Genomic DNA, 21,490 nt, shown 5'->3' with positions numbered 1-21,490 from the left:
ACTGTCGCTTTTGTCTTTTCTTGCCACGATTCGTAAGTTTATTCATTTTTATTGCCTGTTCATTGGTTAGAATTTAGAAAATAACATGGAAGAGTATCGGCCATTGGAGGTGCATTCGTATTTTATTCTTGACTTTAAGAGGTATACATGATTGCTTTACAGTTATGTATGATGTTTTTCTGTAATTCTTTTTTTTTGAATACTATAAAACAGGACTTTCTTGGAAACATCGATGAAGAGAGGATTTAAGTTGTAATTCTCTGAATTGGTAAAATGGTATTTGATTATTATTTAATAATAATGTAAATTTAGTAACTGAAATTCCATTTTTTTCCAAAAAGAAGACCTCTCCCTTTTTGTCCCCTCATACGTAATAAAGCTTGGTTTCAAGCAAGTGCTATTGCATACTAAGGAATTTGTGGGGACCAAAAGGACTTCCTTTTCCTGTAGAATTCTTTCCACTTAATCTGAAAGGCAAACTGTTTTCCTCTTCTAATAATTACTTTCTTTATCCATATAACTACAATAATTAATAAAAAAATATTTTCACTGAAATATATCCAACTGTCAGCTGTGACCAATGCTAGCTTAGAAAAAATATAGTTTTTTTCTTTATAGAAAATAATATATCTCTATTTTCAGCATTGGTGGTGCGGTGGTTAAGTGCTCAGCTGTTAACTAAAAACTCAACAGTTCAAATCCACAGGCCACTCCTTGGAAACTGTATGGGGCAGACCTACTCTGTCCTATACGCTTACTATGAGTCCAAATCGACTTGGCAGCAATAGGTATTTTCAGCAAGCTTCAAATGGCAAATAAGATTTATGGTTTCTGGTGGAAGAATAGAAACCTAAATTTTACATCGTATCCCCAAATCAATTTGATCTTTTGTTTTAGATAGTTTCTGTAGAAAATATTACAGATTAATTTGGAAATCTTACCATGGAAGGAAATAATTATATATGACCTGTCCTGTGACGAGAAGAAGGATTAGGTCTGTGTCACCTCTTATATGTATCATACACATTGTTGTTGTTTTAGGTACAGTCCAATAACTTCCAACTCATAGTGAACCCATATACAACAGAATGGAACACTGCCCGGTCTTGCATCATCTTTACAATCCTAGCTATGTTTGAGCCCATCGTTGCAGCCGCTATGTCAATCCATCTCATTGAGGGTCTTACTCTTTTTTGCTGATCTTCTGCTTTACCAAGCATGATGTTCTTCTCCAGGGAATGGTCCCTTCTGATGACATGTCCAAAGTACATGAGATGAAATCTCACCATCCTCACTTCTAAGGTGCTTTCTGGTTGTACTCCTTCGAAGACGAATTTGTTCATTCTTCTGGCAGTCCGTGGTATATTTAGTATTCTTCACCAACACCATGATTCAAATGCATCAATTCTTCTTGAGTCTTCCTTGTTCATTGTCCAGTTTTTACATGCATATTAGGCAATTAAAAATATGGTTTGGGTCAGGCTTACCTTAGTCCTCAAAGTGAAATCTTTGCTTTTTAACACTTTAAAGAAGTCTTTTGAACCAGATTTGCCCAATGCAATAAGTCATTTGATTAATTGACAGCTGCTTCCATGGGCATTGATTGTGGATCCAAGTAAAACAAAATCCTTTACAACTTCAGTATTTTCTCTATTAATCATAAAGTTGCTTATTGGTCCAGTTGTGAAGATTTTTTTTTTCATTATGTTGAGATATAACTCATACTGACGGCTGTGGTCTTTGATCTTCATCAGTAAGTGCTTCAAGTCCTCTTCACTTTCAGCAAGCAAGGTTGTATCATCTGCATATTGCAGGTTAATAAGTCTTCCTCCAATCCAGATGCCACATTCTTCTTTATGTAGTCCACCTTCTTGAGTTATTTGCACAGCGTAGATTGAATAAGTAAGATGAAAGCATGCAACCGAGACACACACCTTTCCTGATTTTAAACCACACACTATCTCCTTGTTCTGTTTGAATGGGTGCTTCTTGGTCTATATACATGTTCCTCATGAGCACAATTAAGAGTTCTGGAATTCCCATTCTTCTCAATGTTGACCATACTTTTTATGATCCACATAGTCGAATGCCTTTGCATAGTCAATAAAATGCAGGTAAACATCCTTTTGGTATTCTCTGCTTTCAGCCAGGATTCATCTGACACCAGCAACAATGTCCCTCATTCCACATCCTCTTCTGAATCCAGCTTGAATTTCTGGCAGTTTTCTGTCGATGTATTGCTGCAATCATTTTTTAATTATCTTCAGCAAAATTTTACTTGTGTGATTCTAATGATATTATTTGGCAATTTCCGCATTCTATTGGATAACTTTTCTTTGGAATGGGCACAAATACGTATGTCTTCCAGTCATTTGGCCAGGTAGCTGTCTTCCAGATTTCTTGGCATAGATGAGTGCTTGTTTCCAGCACTGCATCTGTGTGTCGAAATATTACTACACATTACAATGGCATTTACTTAGCGTAGTCCTAAAGGAAGGAGCCCTGATGGCACAGCGGTTAAGTGCTTCTCGTCTGCCTACAGGGAAGTTGGCCATTCCAACCCACCCAGCAGCATGCAAGAGAGAAAGACCTGATGATCTGCTTCCATGAAGATTACAGCTAAGAAAACCCTATGGGGTAGTTCTACTTTGTTATATAGAGTCACTGTGAGTCAGAATTGACTGGAAGGCACCGAACAACAACGACAGTCATAAAGGGTAGAACTCTGTACTCTGTGGGCACATGATCGCTTCAGTCTGTTTCTAAGTTACAATGACAGCAACTATTCTACAGTCTCTACATAGTTTACATCACTTAAACTCCAGTAAAAACCATTAAAACCCAAACAAATAGACGCTGTGTTCACAGTCATCTAACGAACTCTGGACTGAATAAAACTTGACATAGCTATAGTACATCCATATTGAAGCTATAGCTTTTCTTTACATGTTGATTTCACTTTTTTATGTTCACATTTTACTTTCAACTTACTTATTCCATAAGGTACCAACAGTACCGTTTGAGTATATGAGTAAAAAATATGGAAGAGGGAAAATTAGTGATAGTTTGTACTTTCCACGTCACTGATGCATCGATTTCCTAGCAATTCTGGTACATTCTTTTCATGAATTCCTAATTTTGTCCTTTCTTAGAATTTCACACTTGTTTTTGTGCTCTGGAGAGTTCTTCAATGGTTTGGGCCTTGTTTCTTGCCAAATGGCCTTCCAGCCTGACTAGCTCTCCCCAAGACTGAAAACTACCTAATATCCTTTCATATATTTATTTTATGCTTCAGTTATCTAGAGTGGGTTTTGCTTTTTGCAACCAAAAATCCAGTTACACTGCTCATTATATGCTGGATGTTTAATTAGGCGAAAATTTACAGAAAATATGTACAAAGACTAATATCCAGTTTGATATCTTTCTATGTGCAAATAACTAATTAATCTGAGACAGTAGACTTTAGGGTAACTTTAGTGTAATTAAAGACTTTAGTTTAAAAACCAAGCGTACGAGTTATTTCCTTTCTTAATTAGTCTGGCTCAGTTTCATAGTGCTATATAGAGGGCTGATGTTTCTTATGCCATTTTAAAAATAAACGCTAAGAATTTTAATATGTAAAATATATGTATTTTCTGCATAATTCTTACTAAGGCAAATATATAAGACAAAACAAAAGAAACAAACCCGTTGCTGTTGACTCGACTCCAACTCATAGCTACCCTACAGGAAAGAGTAGAACTGCCTTATACGGTTTCCAAGGAGTGCCTGGTAGATTCAAACTGCCAGCCTTTTGGTTAGCAGCCAAATATATACACACGTAGAATGAAGTACGACAGCACACAGCCAGTCCTAAACATCCATTTCCAGGGGAAATAAAATACTAGGTTATTATAGCTGACTTTCTTCTACTGATAATCAGAACACTCTAGACTGATTAAGATCATTATGCTCTCAGTGACATATCCCCTTAGTATCTCCTTTGCTTAGCCTCTAGGAATTAGGTTTTCTTCAACAAAGTTAGGAAGTGAGCAGTTTGTCCGTGCCCAACTTTCTTTCCTGTGCTCTTCTCCCAGACTAGTTGTTCTTTATGTCTAAAGAATCGTAAGTTTAGTATTCCGTACACAAGGTCATAAATCTCACCATGCACATTGTATTGACCAAAATGAAGACATTACTGACTGTAAACGCCTGAGTAATTCCAGCCCAGCTCAGTGCCATGGGGGGAAAATGAGGAATGTTACTGAGCATCTTGCAAACATGTGCAGAGAGCTGTTTGTCATCACTGGTGCCTTTCCAGGGTACTTTGTCATTTCTGGTTACAGCCATTTTCAGCACAACAGTATTTCCTACTTAGAGTCTGGGAAGTCGTGTAGCCTGACTTCTTCCCAGGACTGGAATACTCTTTGTAACTTCCTGACTGAAAGGCATCTAAGTTGAAACTTCAACTTTTTCACTAGTTGAAAGGTTGGAAATTTCTAATCATCTTGAAGCTCTTTCTAATATAGAGTGAAAAATCTATTTTGAGTGTCATTGGTCCTTGTTCAACACTTTGAAGGAATAATAATAATACTAGTTAACAGTTTTATAGGGCTTGCTAGGTTAACATGCTATATTACTAATTAACATTTTTCTAGTTCTTAAATTGCTGTTGTTGTTGTTAGGTGACATAGAGTCTGTTCTGATTCATGGCGACCCTGTGTACGACAGAATGAAACACTGCCCCATTCTTCTGGCAGTCCATGGTATGTTCAATATTCTTCATCAATGCCATAATTTAAATGCATCAATTTTTCTTTGATCTTCTTTATTCATTGTCCAGCTTTCACATGCATATAAGGCAATTGAAAATACCATGGCTTAAATCTTAGGAACTTTCTATATTGCTTACTGTGTTAACATACTATGCTATTAATGAACATTTTTATAGTGCTTAAATACTATACTTAGGACCTATTCTAAGTGTTAAGGAGCCCTGGTGGTGTGGTGGTTAAGTGCTCGGCTGCTAACAGAAAGACTGGCGGTTTGGAAAATGTGGCAGTCTGCTTTCTTAAGGATTTATAGCATTGGAAATCCTTTGGGGCATGTCTTTGGTTATCCAGTGCTGCTATAACAGAAATACCACAAGTGGATGGCTTTAACAAAAAGGAGTTTATTTTCTCACAGTCTAGTGGGCTAAAAGTCCAAATTCAGGGCACCAGCTCCAGGGGATGGCCTTCTCTATCTGTCGGCTCTGGGGGAAGGTCCTTGTCATCAATCTTCGCCTGGTCAAGAAGCTTCTCTGTGCAGGAACCCCAGGTCCAAAGGATGTGCTCTGCTTTCTTGGTGGTATGAGGTCCCCATGTCTCTCTGTTCATTTCTCTCTTCTGTATCTCAAAAGAGTTTGACGTAAGGCACCACCTAATTTTACAGATTGAGTTTACATAATTGGCGATAATCTCATCTCATCAACATCACAGAGATAGGATTTACAAGACAGGAAAACCACATCAAATGACAAAATGGTGGGCAATCACATAATACTAGAAATCATGACCTAGCCAAAAATGACAGATATTTTGGGGGACACAATTCAATCTGTGACAAGTCAGTTCTACTCTGTCCTATAGGGTTACTATGAGTCGGAATCAACTTGACAGCAACGGGTTTGGGGTTATTCTAAGTGTTTAGCATGTTGTGATTTATTTACTCCTCATACTAACCCTGTGAAGAATATGCAATTATTAATCTCAGTTTTACAGGTGAGAAATCTAAGGTACTATAGAACAATTCAGAATAAGCCCACTCCAACTGGCCGATTTCAGCACCCATATTTTCCCTTCCTGAGGCTACATGTCACCAGTCATTCTGCACAGAATATGATTTCCATACTCTTCATCCTTTTGGGCATTCTTTTCCAGGGGTGCTCCAATTTGCCAACATTCCGAAAGTTTGGAATCTATTACTATAGTGTGTTTAACACCTAGGATGGAGAATTACTGACACATACGGTGCCATAGCTACCTCTCTGTGATAGATATTTCTGCCATTTCTTCTTAATAAAACTGACCATTTTAGTAGTTATTGTTGAGTTTGCAGTAAAGAAAACTCTAGATTTTTTTTTTTTTTTACATGAACTTTTGACATACTCTCCATTTGGTAATGATAATTATAATCAAATCTGAGACTTTACATGGGTCTGTTTAACTTTTTTTTTTTTTATTCCACAACTAGAAAAGAAGTATTTATTAAGATTAACTACAGGCAGGGTAGAATGTTCTTGACATTATGAGGTATAGATACAAAGAGAGTTCATATGCAGAGCCTGCCCAGAAGACACTCAGAGCTTAGTAAAAAAGATCAGTCTTAACCAAGAGACAGACAGCTATAATGTGTTTTAGAACATGCTAATTCCCTCAGTAAAGTCACCAATATATTTCATAAACATGAAGACAATAGAGAAAGTAATAGGGACTAGAAAAAAATTAGAGAAGAATTTTGAGGCAGAAACGGTTTTGGCCTTAAAGAATGAAGAGAATTTCGACAGGCAGAAAAATAGGAAAGTCTACTAGGGAAAAGGAGAACAAAAAAACCAAACCTGTTGCTGTCGACTGGATTCCAACTCATAGCAGCCCTATAGAAAAGCAGAAAGAAATAGGGGCAAGTGGGAGTGCCCAGAGCAGAATTCCATCTGAATGAGTCACATCATCTGCCTAAGATAATTTAAAAACAAAATACTGTCTTTTTGTTTCAGAATTAAATTTGAAAAAAAAAATGTATGCTGGTGTTTTAACTTTTTTACAGTTTCACTGTTCCCACCCTTGTGAAGACTAACACATGTGCATTTTTTTGGGAAAGGTAAAAAAAAAAGAAAAAAAAAATTTTGGGGGGAAAGGTACGCAGTAAATATCCACAAATGTATGAGAACTGTGTAGTGCCCCTTGATGTCTCCTCAGCCCTCACCATTGTCCCCTTTGCTGTCTGAATAACTGAAATATTCCATCTTGCAGAGGGATTTATATTTTGGCGTTCTCTGAAAGCTACGATCAGATATAAAGCAGTGAGAGATGCACCTATGTAAATGCTTTTTGCATTCTTTAATGCACATAATAGGTCCTTTTTTATTGGAATAAAGGAATAGAACTATGAAGCACATTCAAGAATACAAATAGGTTTTCTTTCCCATAAAGGAAAGGGTCATAAGACTTTGATGTGTGGAGTTGACTTTGAGTCAATTGCCATAACCCTTCTTATAATTTTTGAAAGCACACTGTCTTATCCATTCTACTTTGTTCCTGGCATTCATATTTATAAAATGTACTTTAAGTATAATATAAAGCAATACAATAATGTTTTCATACATTTGACTTGTGTAATATTTTTATGGTTCATTCACAATGGTTATTAAAGGACTGTAGGTAAGAAGGAGAGAACATAACAAATTTCTTACAGGCCGAGAGCTTTTCCTAACGTGCTTATGAACAGATGGGGAGGTCACTCTTTTGAAGCTAAAATGGGGAGAGCTTTACCCTATGCCATGAGAAGCCATTTCAACAACTTTAGAAATCTCTTCTCCCCTCGCAGTTAATAAAAATTCTTTTAGAGTCCTATTTCTGGATGCTTGAGATTATAACGCTGGGCTACCATGTATGCGGGAACAACAGAGGAGTTAGAAGTAAGAGGAATGTGTGGCACGTAACTAGCATAATTTTTCCATTAACAGACTTTCCATTTACTCTGTGTTTAGACGTCCTGCCTGCTCCCATCTTGCCGTGGCACTAGTGTCTTGGAGCTAGATAACTCCCTGGCATAGAGGCTTTCCTCCATCGTAGACTTCGTGTGTATACTCCGCTGCCTTTAGCTGGCTCTGCTTTATCCATCACCATCTTCATTTCCTATAATTTTATTGGGGTCACACATGAGAGAAGAGAAAAATTCTAATTTTCATTGAGTCATTTAGAACTGGAAGAGACATTTTCAGACACTTGCTTTAAAAAGATCAATTGATTGATAGAGTGGAGGATGGATTGAAAGAAGAGGGGCTGGAGCCAGGGAGATGGGTAAGCAGGTTCAGAAATAAAGGATAATAGAAATGAAGAGGAAAGGAGAGAAGAGGCAAAAAGAAAAATGGGCTTATAGCATCTGGGGATTAATTAGATATAAGTAGAGGTTAGCAGAGTGGAAAATATCAAGAATAGCACTCTAGGTTTCTGGCTTGGATAATTACTAACGAATTCCTTCACGTAAGAAATTCAGTAAGAAGAGAGGTTGATTTTGAGGTGCTTATGGAACATCAAAGTGAATATAATCGGCAGGAAACTATAAAAAGAAGGATCTGGCTTGAAGTCTAAATGTGGGACTTGAAGCCTGGAGCTTATCAGTTAACCCATTGAAACATGAAAAAAGCAGGTCAAAAGAGGAAGGAAGCCATTGAATGCCATACTTAAAAAATGAGACGAGAAAGACAAGTCCACAAAAGACAAAGTAGAACTGCCTAAAGAGAGACAGGAAGAATAACACAATATGATGCCCTGGCAATTAAAAAACAAATAAAATTCCGAGAGATGAATTGTAAGTAACCATGTTAAATGCTACCAGCCGAAAAAACCAAACCCAGTGCCGTCGAGTCGATTCGGACTCACAGCGACCCTATAGGACAGAGTAGAACTGCCCCATAGAGTTTCCAAGGAGTGCCTGGCGGATTCGAACTGGCGACCCTGTGGTTAGCAGGCGCAGCACTTAACCACTACGCCACCAAGGTTTCCGTTAAATGCTGCAGTGAGTTTAAAAAAAAAGGATGTAATATTTTCCTTTGGATTTAGGGCTTGGAGAGGGCAATGCAAATGGATTTTGTTAAGAGTTCTCATTTAGCACATGGTAGAAAGCAAGGAGACAGAGAAAATGAGTGAAGAATTAAAAAAAAAAAAGTCATAAATAGCTTGGCATAAATAAACGTAGGGAGCTAATATCAGCAACCACGAAGATCGCAGCGTAAAATGGAAGAGAGCGGCAGAGGCAGGACTTAACGTGGCAAGCAGGATGTGTTTTAGCTTGCTACAGAGGAATTACTGGAAACTTCCTCAGCAAAGCTTGGAGAATAATACACCAAAAATAATGGCAACAAAACCAGGTTGACAAACCTGTTATTCCAGTAACAGCAGAGTATTTCTTTCAGAATGGAAAGAACAAAGAAAACGTTCCTTAATCATGAGTTAAAATGGTGAGTCTTATATGTTATTTTTTCTGAGGTGATAAAAGACAAAAATGAGCAGTTATATGTACGCTTACGGCTTCCGACTTCTCAGTGTATTGTTTAAAACTTGTTATATGTAAATCTAGACTTCATGCCTCCTGATTAAATTTCGGAAAATATAATGCATCAATTAAGGTCAATAGGCCAAATCTTAATTACTTAGAACCTAATTATGCAATTAGAGGATCTTTTAGGAAGAAAGGTGTAGCCTAGGGTATTACATATCATATTTACACTAAGATTATGTGTATTGGTCACGCTAAGGTCGTGATTTCTTCCTGAGTTTTTCTGAAGGCAGATGATGAACTAAATATATTATCTTTATTGTGAGGTAATTTTAGTCCAGACATAACATTGTTGTTGTTTTTGTGTGCCATCAAGCTGATTCCCTTTCAGAGCTACACTTTATAACAGAGTGGAACTGCCCCATAAGTGTTCCTAGGCTGTAATCTTTAAAGTTGCAGGTTGTCAGGTCTTTTCTCCAATGGAGCAGTTAGTGGTTTCAAAGTGCCAACCTTTTATCTAGCAGCGAAGTGCTTAACCATTACACCACCAGGGCTTCAGAAATGACATACATTTATTTGGTTTTATATTTACTTAAATTGCAACTGCGGGCTTGCATCTTTTTAGCAATAAAAATATTGTATAATAGATATTTTTTGTAAATTAGATACTAAGTGATTTCAGAGTGTGAATTTTGTCCTATTTAGTATCTTGGTAAAATATGACTTATTCTTTCCCACCTTGGGTGCTAACACACAACTGATGCCTTCCCGAGTCAGACCTCTACTGAATTATGTGAAGTGGCAAAATGAACAGGCTGGAATTTAAGCTATGTTAGGTGGTATGATAAATCCCAGGAAATCTGGTACAACTTTACAGTAAAACATGGGACATGACAAATATACCAGTCAAAACAAGTAGAAATACATAGGCATCGTAGATGGACTCATTTAGAAAATAAGTCAAAAGTGTGAGAGCAGTCTTAAAGCAAAAAAAAGAAAATGGAGGCCTGTTTTTCCTTAATGACGGAAATGTTATCCTTAACATTTTTTTCTATGAATTCAAGGAATGTCACAAATTTTTCCTTATGTGACATAGCTGAATAACTATTTTTAAAGACAGTTGTGTGTATATGTATAAAATGGATTCATTGTACAAACATTTAAAAAATATGGGTAACTATATATACATATACGTTGTGTATATATCTATATATATGTGTGTGTATATATATATATATATATATATATATATATATATATAAGTAATGGAAACCCTGGTGGCGTAGTGGTTAAGGGCTACGGCTGCTAACCAAAAGGTCAGCAGTTCAAATCCACCAGGTGCTCCTTGGAAACCCTAAGAGGCAGTTCTACTCTGTCCTATAGGGTCGCTATGAGTCCGAATCGACTCGACAGCAATGAGTTTGGTTTTTCTGGTTTTATATAAAGTAATAATTCCTTCATTATGCTTGTCCCCACAGTGAAATAATCATTACTAAAAATATAGTATGTATTCTTCCAGATTTTGAAGTTTTTTTTTTATTCTTCCAGATTTTGAAGTTTAAGAATACCCTAGGGTCACGAAGAGTCGGAATCGACTTGATGGCAATGGGTTTGGTTCTGGGTTTTTTTTTTTCGTATGTTGTGTATATGTAATTATTTTTGTTTTTATAAATAGTGAATTATACTCCTGCATACATCTGCCAAGTAACTTGTTTTTTCTCTACCTACGATATTGTAGACATAGTCCACCCTGCCTCTCTGCCTCTCTCTCTCAATCATCTATGTGACTATCAATCTAAATCATTTTAAGAGAATTCTATTTTATGTATGAACCATAATTGATTAACCACTGGTGAGCGTTTAGAATGTCTTCATTCACTTTATTGTGGATATTAAAATGGGCACTCTGTTAAATATATCTTTGATAACTTTTGCAATTATTATACAAACACACACACATACATAAAACCAAGAAAACCTCTCTCTCTCTGTATGTATGGGATTAACTTCAAGAAAACAAAATCCTTGTTCAAGTAATAGGTATATAAAAATTTTTTTCACTTAATGCCAAATTTTCCTCTTGATTAACTCTACCAACTTAGACTTCCACCAAGGGTACATAAAAGGACTGCTTTTTTGAGTTTTTAATGACAATGGATAATTCAAACTTTTGAATATTTTATAATTTGATTCATTTCTTTAATAGACAATTTGAATATAATTTTATGTTTCCTGGCCATTAGTTTTTCTTTTTAAGTGAATTCTATGTTCATATGTTATGCCCACTTACTTTTAAAACATTTGTCGCAGGTATTTGTGGAATCTTTTTCTTCATTATGAGGAAGCGCTTTTTATTATGTTGTGATATTTTTTCTCTTGTCTTAGTTCATATTGTGTTTCTTTTTAAAAATATTGCACTTTTAGTGAAAATATACACAGTAAAACACAGTCCCATCCAAAAATTTCTACACATAATATTTAGTGACGTGGGTTATCCTTTTCACATTGTATCAAAATTGTCATAATTTACATTCTAGTTGTTTCACTCCCATTAACTTAGTCTGATTGCCTGCCAAACTTCTCATCTGTGCTTCAGAGTAACTGTTGTTCATTTGGTCTCATATAGATAATGTTTTTAAAAGAGCACAGTACTCAAGGGTGACATTCTTTACCTTTTGAACTAAACTGCTATTTATTTAGAAGTGATTTCAGAGAGTAGTCTTGCATCAAGGTTTACAAAGTATCTCTGGGCAGTAGCCTCGGGGATTCCTCCAGTCTCGGTGGGTCCAGTATGTCTGAATTCTTTAAGATTTTAAGTTCTGTTCCATGATGTTCTGTTTTGCGTAATAGAAAATTTTAATTGTTTAGTGTGGTATGGTTTTATTTTTATATCTAGGTTTGTGTTTGTGTGTGGCCTCAAATAATATTTAAATTTTTTGAAATCAGCAAGATTTTCAGCTTTATTTATAGTCTACCTGAATACTAGTGGTTTAGGAATTTTAAAGACAGTCCAGGACAGTGAGAGTATTTCTATCATGTCATCAAAGACCACCATACTCCTTCTATTTTTGGGGTTGCATTCTTATTATGTTGACTCATTGTCTCAAGATTGCTGCTGTATTTCCAGGCATCACATCATGTTCCAAGGAGAAAGGAGTAGGCAGAAAAATCAAGGCAATGATGTCTGCCCCTTTTAACAGAAAAGTAAATGCTTTTATTGGAAGCCCTTAAATAGACTTAAGGCTATGTGGTTCAAAGCCAACCAGCAGCTCCATAGGAGAAAGACTTGACGATCTGCTCCTGTAAAGACTACAGCCTTGGAAACCCTGTGGTTCTGCTCTGTTCTATAGGGTTGTTATGAGTTGAAATTCACTGACACCGCAAGTTGAGACTGGTAAGAAAGAGATAGGTTGGAGATAGGCTGGCCAATCAGTAGTGGCTCCATATTGACTAATTTTCTTTCCTTGGCAGAATTTATTGAATGACTATTCAATGAATAAACATTCTAACTTCTGGCATTGAAAACTCTCTTTTATCATATACTGTATTTAACTTCCAATATACAGTAAACATTATTTCTATTTGTTTGTTTGTTTGTTTTAATTCCTACCTGAAACCAAACTGTTTTCATTTCTGTAGCCAGAGGTCAGATGATGACAAGCAGGTGAAGAATCCAGAGCGAGCAAAACCAGCGAGGTTTGCCAAAATGTTCATATATATTGGCTGCAGGCCTATCCCAGAGGAAAGTCCCCTTGCAACTGTTCCGCAGATCACATCAGATTACATCATGGAGGTGAGTGCATTATACCACAAAACAGAGGATTAGTACATTATTACATAACTGCCAAGCTAAATCATTACATAACTGCCAAACTCTACCATTATGTAACTGCCAAGCCACAGAGAATCATGGCCCAGCCAAGTTGACACACAGCCTTCCCATCGCAGAGCTTAATACTTCTGTCAAGTCTTTACAATTCCACCGTCAGATCAAAAGAGTTAGCACATGCTTGTGAAAGAGCGAATTAGAAATTTAAAGTACTTAGAGTAGACCTGCACCTTGATTGTCATTCTTTTCAACATGTAAAAAAATTGATATGGCTTTTATATGATTTGCATAGCTATGCTTCAGCTATACCAATTGCCATAGAGTTGGTTCTGACTCATAAGGATTCCATGGGTGTGAAAATAAAACTTTGCTTGTAGGGTTTTCAATGACTGATTTTTCAGAAGTAGATTGCCAGGCCTTTCTTCAGATGTGTCTCTGGGTGGACTCAAACCTTCAGCCTTTCAGCTACCAGCTGAGCTGTTTGCACCACTCAGGAATTCCATGATTCTGCTATAGCAAATAGGAAATTTAACTGTTTCTCCTTTCTTTTTCACACACACACCCCACCTTTACAAAAAGTAAATGATTGTTCTACATACCTCTGCCAAGTAACTGACTTTTTTTTAACCTACTGTGATAGTTGTCCTGCCTACCACCTATCTATCTGTCTGTCTGTCTATCATCTATCATCTATCATCCATCTATCTGTCTGTCTGTCTATCTATCTATCTATCATCTATCTATCCTACCGTCCATCTCTCCTATCATCTATCTCCCTTTAAGAAAAGAGAATTACATTGTAAGTGTGAACCATGATTTAATAACCAATCCACCATTGTTGAGCATTTCACGTACCTACTCACAGCCTTTTACGTATACTCTGGTATAGTAAAACAAGTGGTGGACATATAGGAGAAGAAAGTCCTTGAATTTTTCTACTTCTTGGTTTCTAAATCTTCAATATTTAGAGGTATTACCAAGTCACCTCCGATGTTATGCACATTTTTTTTTTTTTCGTGATGCCCAACTCAGGTCGTATGTGTGGAAGTGCTTTGAAAAACTCCAAAGAATCCCACAAAATAAGATGATACCACTATTAGTAAAGTTGTTTTACAATCATTCAGTGCCTCTGAAACATGGGTTAAAGCGAATAGACCAGGGATCTTTACAGAGATCCCAGAGGGACATGAATGTACCGTGAAAGGCTCAGGCAAACAGGAAGTTGATGTAAGTAAAGCGAAACCAGATTACTGAAGTCTTTTAATGCCAAATTCGGGATTTGAACTTAGAAATACAACCATGCTATTCTGTCAACATTTTTTTAGGAAGTTGTTTGTGACACTGGCTGTACATTAGAATTACTTGGCAGATAAAAAAAATCTCCCCACATGACTTGAACCTACAGCCTGTGTTGAAAATCACTCATCTCATAGAAGACAACGTTGATTTCTCTATATTTCATGTTACTTTTTATTTGCTTCTCCTCCTCCCCAATTCACCTTTCTAAATAAGGTATTGGTTATGGTTTCTGTGTTCCTATGACTTTATTATCTTAAAAGCCTATTTAGAAATGATGGAGTAGTCACATCCATGGTTGGACCTACTCATCCTTGCTTGATGATCTTGAATCACCAAACCAGGAAGAGATTTGACTCCATGTATGTGCTCCGGCATTGCCTATAAATTTCCTGTGAAAATGAGATGCAACGTACAAATGACCACAGCGAAGAGATTTTCTGCATAATTTTAAATAATTTCAAATTTTGTTTAATGACCATTTACTGTTAAATGGGGAATTTAAAATAAGATTTGGGAATCTACTTTCAATTATATGCTTCATCTATATGGTTCTTTTATTCCATTATTTAATAAATCAATGTTATACAGTTTCCTTTGAAAAATAGGAATATATTGATTGAAATTGCATTCAGTTCTTTTCCTCAAAAACAGCTTTTACGAAACTCTGTGTGCATTAAGAATCAATAAACATGGTCTGTTTCTCATTTGATAAGAAAAAGAACATCAAATTTCACTCTCTCACACTCAAAATTAGCCTGTTATCCAGATTACAGAAAGGACAAGCTGAATCATCAATAGAAATTTGCGTTTTCATGATTCTACGGGAGTCCTGGTGGCACAGGGGTTAAGAGCTCAGCTGCTAACTAAAAGGTCGGCAGTTCGACTCCACCAGCTTACCGTGGAAACCCAATGGAGCAGTTCTATTCTGTCACACAAGGTCTCTATGATTCTACTGGTGTAGCTGAACAGAGTTACCATAATGTTAAGTGTTGCTGCCATCTGCAGCATGAGAGACTTATTAAAAGTGCGTATTACATATATATACCTTTTTTAAATAAGCAAGTTGTTTAACTGGACTTTAAACAACTTGCTTACTTAAAAAAGAAAGAACTATTTAATTTTTCAGTTAGTCTTGCTGGCTTTCAACATGCTTAAAACTACATTACATTTTAAAACAAAGTACTTGACAATATGATAAACCCAGTAACCCAGTGCCGTCGAGTATATAAGTGCCAAAATGAATTTTAGATTATATTAACTGATTATTTGCTTATGCTGAAATTAATTTTGACAAACATTCGATGGCAACGAACAACAACAAATCAAGGGTAGACAAAAGAGCATTTATGATTTATTAATAATAGGAAATATTTTCCCAACCTTCCATGTTTGACAAAACTTTAAAAAAATTTTTTTCTTAATGACTGCAATGTCATTTAAACCTTTTCTCAAAGAGATCTTTCCAGCAGTACACATTGGCTTTTAATCTACTACCTGGGTTAGTAACCACAGAGATATCCATGAAAGGAGACCATCGGTACACTGTCAGTGGGTGAAAGATTTGAAGTTGTTGTTTTTATGTGGCTTTTCCCAAAAGAGATGGCACATAATGTTGGTGAGACTATATTTACTCAGCTTTTAAGGGGATTAGAAGATCTCTCTCCTACTTTCTAAGTTCTCATTCTGTGTATTTTAAGGGTTCTCCTTCTCCCATCTCCTAAGCATTCATAATCTCACCACAGGAGGTAAATAAGAAGCTAGCAGCTCTGTAAGATTTTTTTGCAAGTTACTTAACCTTTCCGAATATTTATTTATTCATCTGTGCATGTGAACTTGAGATCATGATTTTGTTGGGTTGTACTGAATTTCAGTGAGGAAACGTATGTAAGAAATCTATCACAGTGCCTAGTGCATGCTCACTAATGCTAGGTTTTATGCATCCAAGAGTTAAATAGTTTCATCATGTTTTAGGCAAAATGCCAGATTTTCATAATATTTTAAAACTATTATATTTCTATTGTAACTGATCTTTAAAAGCCAGATGTTTGTAATTAACTGGAAATGTCTAGGAAATGCATTTTCAAGTATTTTGATAGTAAAACCTGTCAGCAAATCTATCATTTTTCTCTTTTCTTTATCAAGGTTTTAATTACTGTATCTTTTCCTTTAGAAAAAATAGATTCCTTAAATTACTTATCTTAAATAATTTAAATTTGTGGTGCCTGAATTTTTACACTTGGAGAGTTAGGATAAGCCACAAAATATGTCACTAAGTACAACCCCACTTTTCTTTATGACAAAAATATCATAGTATAAGAAACAAACTCTGTTTGAATTTAGAGAATTTTTATTTAAAAGGTTTTTTTCTTCTAAAATAATCCACAGATTCCAAAACATAAATAGAAGGAGAAATAAAAAAAAATCAAATTTTATAGAAATTTTATATTTATTATTAAACTTGAGAATGTCAAAGTATTATAAACCATCATTTCATTTTCCCCTGATTTTAATAATTAAACTATGACATATAACAGAGCCCTGGTGGCGCAGTTGTTAAGAGCTACGGCTGCTAACCAAAAGTCGGCAGTTTGAATCCACTAGCCCCTCCTTGGAAGCCCTATGGAGCAGTTCTGCTCTTTCCTGTAGGGTCACTATGAGTCAGGATTGACTCGATGGCAACATGTAACGGTTTATGATGTATAACAGTAAACGCAGGAAAAGGGGTAAATTTTTGAAGTTTTAAGAATTTATTTCCTTTCCTCTACCTTTTTTCATGCTGATAAAAAAAAAGTACATATATAAATTTATTTAAGGTTCAAATGGATCAAAACTGTGGTGAAATGCTATCAGGACCATAAACCGATTCTTCAGGACCATAACCTGATTCTTCAGATGGTCTATTGAAAGTTCTCTTTTGTAGGAAAATATGGGTGATTTACCAATCGGCTTTAGTTTCCTTATTCCAGGATGTTATAGGTGAGAAGGATATTTAGTTTGTTGTTGTTGTTTCCCCTAACACTTTTGGTTCACCCAGACTCAGAGATATCTCAATCCAGTTTCTAAATAATTTCTGAAGTCCTTAGAGGATGTTTAGATCAATGATAGTCAAAGTTATGTACATAAATCCAGGGGACTAGTCTGAAATCATCATGAAGACATTTGAATCATGAACTAGTGCTACTATTTGTAGGATACCCAGGGCTCTGTTCAGTGGGAAGGTGTGGCCCGGGAATCTGAACTCATTAGACTGATCCTGATCTCATGAGACTTCTTCATTCTTGGTGCTGTCTACTATGTTTCTCACGTCTATGTCTTGGCTCTTGGCTTGAAATGTTCTCTCAGCCTTCCCTTCTCCACTTTGATGGCACCTCTTGGTGTTGCCTACTCTCTAAAGGCTATAACCTCCCACCCTAAATGGCCTTGATGGGTCCCTCTTTTGTGCTTCCATGTACATTCTTTTACCATACCACCTTTAATACTGAATTGCACCTGTGTTGGTGAGTGACGTGGCTACATCTTCAGTTTCCCACAACTGAACTTGGGCTAGACAGAAGCTGGGGTTATTCTTACCATCCCATCCATCCCACATCCAATCAAGTGCCAGGTTTTGTCAATACCTCTTCCTTGCCTTGCCTTACAAGATGGTAATATGATCTAGTGCCTGGCTATCTTTCTATAGCAACTCATACCCCTTTCCTTCTTGTTGACTGTATGCTAGTCACATGGGCTTCCTGTGTTTCTCAGAATTGCCCAGTATACTCTTCACTCAGAGCTTTTGCACTTGCTTTGCCATCTGCCTGGAACTCCTTCCTTTGAATATTCTTGTAATTTTCCTCTTTTTTTTTTCAATTTTAGATCTGAGATCAAGTGTAACAGCAGCTACGATTTCTTTCCATTTCTTTATCCTGAATTATTTTTCTTCAGAGTTTTGTGAATATAATGTTACCATCTTCCTAGGAAAGAACCACAGAAACCCTAGTGGCACAATGGTTAAGTGCTCGGCTGCTAACCAAAAGGTTGATTGTTCGAACTCACTAGTGCCTCCATGGAAGAAAAGACTTGGTGATCTGTTCCTGTAAAGATTACAGCCTAAGAAACCCTACGGGGCAGCTCTACTCTGTCTTATAGGGTCACTATGAATCAGAATTGACTCAACTCGACGGCATACAACAGCAGTAGGAAAGAAACGATTGTTCATCAGAGCAACGAGCAATAATCAAGAAGCACTATTCAGTCTGTTTAATCAATTAGTGACAGTTTCACATTTAGTACACACACTTCTGAAAGTCTGCCAATCAATGCCTTTCCCTCCAACTCACTTCTGAAAATCAGCCAATTATCAATAGCTTCACTCCAGTGAACAGACTTCTAAAAGTCCGTCGATCAGCAATAGTCTTATTCTGGTGAACACATCTCTACAGCTCAACTGGAGTTAGCTTCTAGCCCTATTCTTTTTTAAAACCCTAAAAATAAGATTTCTACTTTGCTTAGAAGCTGTGTCTCAGGAGCACAGTTCTCTCTTGCATAAGCAAGCAATACATTTAGCTTCCTGTTTTCCATTTGTATTTATCAACACCTGAGATTATATTTGTTTTTATCTTTTGGATTATTATCCATCTCTATTAGAATGTAAGTTCTACAAAGATAGTGTCATGGATTGAATTGTGTCCCCACAAAAATGTGTGTATCAATTTGGCTGGGCCATGATTTCCAGTATTCAGTGGTTGTCCTACATTTTGCGATTGTAATTTTATGTTAAGAGGATTAGGGTGGTATTGTAACACCCTTACCAGGTCAAATCCCTGATCCAATGTAAAGAGATTTTCCCTGGGGTGTGGCCTGCACTACCTTTTATCTCTTAAGAGATAAAAAGAAAAGGAGACTAGCAGAGGGGAGGACCTCATACCACCAAGAAAGCAGTGTTGGGGGCAGAACACATCCTTTGGACCAGGGTCCCTGCGTGGAGAAGTTCCTAGTTCGGGGAAGATTGATGAGAAGTCTGACAGAGAAAGCCTTCCGCTGGAGGTGACACCCTAAATTTGGACTTTTAGCCTACTTTACTGTGAAGAAATAAATTTCTCTTTGTTAAAGCCATCCACTTGTGGTATTTCTGTTATAGCAGCATTAGATGACTAAGACAGATAGGTATCTTGTTGATCATTTACTGCTGAACCTTAATGCTGACATCAGTGCCTAATGCAATGAATATTTGTCCAGTGAATCTTTAGCAACAACGTGCCATTCAGTATAATATCCCCAGTGCTTAATACAGTGCCTGGTATGTAGAAGTCATTCCACAAAATCATCATTAAATTAATAAACTCATTGTCCTTGTATGTTTTAAAGTATTTGTTAAGGACATCTGTGAAGTAAACCAGAACTGGTGATCCAACGGGTAAGGACTTGGTTGCTAACCAAAAGGTTGGTGATTTGAACCCACCAGCCTCTGTGGGAGAAAAGACATGGTGATTGGCTCCCTTAAAAATTACAGTCTCGGGAACCCTATGGGGCAGTTCTACTCTGCCATGTATGGTTGCTATGAGTTGGAATTGACTCAACAGCATACAGCAACATGAGTCCTCGTAGTTTTCATAAAATCATCTCTCATTTCAGAAATACACTAGATGAAAAGATGCCCATGTATTTGACACCTGCTTTTGGAAGACAGACAGGTATTACAATTTCAACATGTCTAAAACTGAATCCATGTTCTTTTCCCAAAACCAGATTCTCTTCTAATGTTCCCTTTGTCAGTAAACAGTACAATCCCGAAGACCCTGTCTCCCTCACATCCATTTTCCACCCAACATCAAGTAAAGTTGATTTATCTCCTAAATATATCTTGAATCTGCTCACTTCTCTCCCTTACCATGACTGCCACATTATTTCAAGCTACAGGACTGGTCAGCTAAACTACTACAGGAACTTACTGAGGGCCCATGAACATCCTGTCTGGCCCTCTCACCAAACTAGTCTTTACTCTGCATCTATCAGTGAATTCTGTCCTTGGAAATTTTCACTGGTTACCTCTGCTAATGGGATAGAGTCTAAAACATTGAGCATAGCCTAGAGGCCCTTTTCATTCTCATCTTGTACTCTATTCTACCTCACTGAATTCTGGCCACATTGGCCTTCTTCAGGTCACTTGAAGTTGTCATATCCTCCTCTTCCCTGAATACAGAACATGTGCAGATGTTAGTGTCTCAGCCTAAAACACTCCTTCCTCCCCTCTTTACTTAGTTAACTCTTTCTCATTCTTCATATCGTCCACCCACTGCCAGTTCCTCACTCCCTGACCAGGTCAAATATTCCTATTTTAGCACCTTGTCCTTCTGCTTTAAACACTTCTCATGTTTGAAATCTAACCTTTGTGTCATTATTGGATTAATAGCTATCTTTTCACCTGAACTGTTAATTCCATAAGACCGTAAAAAACCCTTTGCTGTAGAATCAGTTTCAACTCATAGCAACCTTATAGGACAGAGTAGAAAGCCCCATAGGGTTTCCAAGGAGCGGCTGGTGGATTTGTACTTGGCGACCTTTTGGATAGTAGTGAGCTGTTAACTGCTGTGTCACCAGGGCTCAAATTCCATGAGAGGAGGGACCTTCTGGCATATGGGAGGAAGTCCATACAAATTTATTAAATGAATGAATTAGCTAATGAATGGAAGGCCTTTGAATCTGGCCAAGTCTTTCCCCATACATCTCTGAGTAAACAGAGCTGGAGTCTGTGCTCTGAGAGCCTGGGGGAGGTGGGGACCAGGGACAGGCAGTAAACTAGGAAACAGGGATGTTCGTAGGACCTGCCTCGTTCGAGAGCTGCATGCTTTTCACTGAAAATCAAAGGATCTCACTAGTATCTCGGGGATTTCTCTTTGGTGGTAAATGGGAAAATAGAGCATAGAGGAGATACAAAGATCAACCTCCCCTTTAATGAGGAATGGGAGAGAGGGTGAGTCCTAGTGTGTTGTGATATACCAATTCTGGAGCAAAGCACAAAAGCAGGTTTTTACTTAAATGCAGCCAATTTAAAAACGAGTGCTATGTTCTAAGAAGAATTACCTTTAGCGATTCTCTAGGAGTTGAATAGCTCTTTCCACTAGTTATAGGGTTCGTTTGAATATT

Source organism: Elephas maximus, chromosome 23, assembly GCF_024166365.1.
Source record: "Elephas maximus indicus isolate mEleMax1 chromosome 23, mEleMax1 primary haplotype, whole genome shotgun sequence".
Taxonomy (NCBI): domain Eukaryota; kingdom Metazoa; phylum Chordata; class Mammalia; order Proboscidea; family Elephantidae; genus Elephas; species Elephas maximus.
The sequence above is the reverse complement of the archived record's forward strand: the minus strand, read 5'-3'. Positions refer to the sequence as shown.